This window comes from Saccopteryx leptura, chromosome 5 (assembly GCF_036850995.1).
Source record: "Saccopteryx leptura isolate mSacLep1 chromosome 5, mSacLep1_pri_phased_curated, whole genome shotgun sequence".
In the NCBI taxonomy this organism is placed as follows: Eukaryota; Metazoa; Chordata; class Mammalia; order Chiroptera; family Emballonuridae; genus Saccopteryx; species Saccopteryx leptura.
Genome location: NC_089507.1, coordinates 151587496 through 151589011, shown reverse-complemented (window position 1 = coordinate 151589011; position 1516 = coordinate 151587496). Strand labels below are relative to the sequence as shown.

At 34.8% G+C, this 1516-nt stretch overlaps 1 non-coding gene across 1 annotated transcript; it reads left to right on the top strand.

Moving 5' to 3' along the window:
• Nucleotides 1–970: 970 nt before the first annotated feature.
• Nucleotides 971–1134, top strand: LOC136407179 (U1 spliceosomal RNA). The gene has a single exon (XR_010751788.1). It is a non-coding gene; the product is annotated as a U1 spliceosomal RNA (small nuclear RNA).
• The last annotated feature ends 382 nt before the right edge of the window (nucleotides 1135–1516 follow it).

Below are 1516 nucleotides of genomic sequence, written 5' to 3'. Positions count from 1 at the left end.
AGATTTCTACTTATTCCTAATCATATCATGTCAGAACTGGGGGCATTATAAATTCTCCTCACTTTGTGATTCAGCCACTTGTTGGACAAGACTTTAGATTTGCTTTCTTGAAATATTTGCCTTATAGCAATATAACAGAGCTGTCATAGAAAGTGTCTGTTTTCTTTTACTCCATGGTGAGAAAAAAAATATTTTAAAGTCCCAAGTTTGTCACTTTTGTTCTCCAAAATCTTTGGCACCCTAAGAAGCAGACTGCCCACCCCACAGAATATGCATATTTTATTTCTGTTATAATTTTCTATTGCTAAAACTACACGGTATCACCAAATCTCACACTCTATAGGCATTCAACTCCAGCAACTTCAAATAATACATTAAAAACTGTTTGCTGATGATTTTTTCTGAGTGGAAGTCTCACATAAGGTTCTTTAGCTTTTATCTCATCCCATCAACCCAAAGAGGAAAACAGTCCTTTTCCTTAAAACAGAATTTTCAAATATTTACCAAGTATGAATTTTAACTCATGCCTAAAAAGCAGGAATACTCACAAAGCTGTCTCTCATTCCAGTGTCACCTGCCCCAATCAGTGACATCTACATTTCATAATAAGTAAGTTATATTACTTATTCAAATGACTACATGCTTATTTTCTGTGTAATTACACTGGAAAAATGTTCTCTCTGAAGAATGGGACTTGATCTGTCTTACCACACTTTTTTCTTAATATTTGTGGAATGAATAGATTACTCTACATTATTTATATGACACAACAAAGCTGATTTTTTTATATTTCTCAAACTCTTTCCTTGACATTGGGAAAACTATTTCATTCTCTTGGTTGGAGCCTTCTTCTGTGAAATAGCAATTTTAACATCCAAAACTAAGGGGCATAATTGATAAGGAAGTACTGTGTGAATACAAAACAATTTCCATGCTGTTCATTGTGTCTTCACTTATAATTGGTTTGCTGATACTTACCTGGCAGGGGAGATACCATGATCATGAAGGTGGTTTTCCCAGGGCGACGCTTATCCATTGCACTCCGGATGTGCTGACCCCTGCAATTTCCCCAAATGTGGAAAACTCAACTGCATAATTTGTAGTAGTAGGGGACTGCGTCCGTGCTCTCCCTAATAAAAAAAAATAGTTTGCTGAGTTTAAGCCTTGAGGCTGGAAGCTGGCTTCTTGGGTCATATTATAATCATTCTAATCTTGTCCAATTTTCTACTGACCCAGTTTGGTATCTACATTAGTGTGTGGTCTGACATTTCTAGGCTGCCATCTGCTCTATTTGACTTCATTCAAAGTTTCAGGCATGCATAACTCAGCAGCTAAGAGAACCATGCACACATCTAGCTACATTTTGTATTTATTAAGTATTTCTGTGAGAACACAATATAGATTGAGCTAGATATCATATTGTATTTTTAACATGATGCACACATATTTATTTATTATCATATATAGATAAATATATATCCTATTCTCTTAACATTATATACATACCCAAAATAAA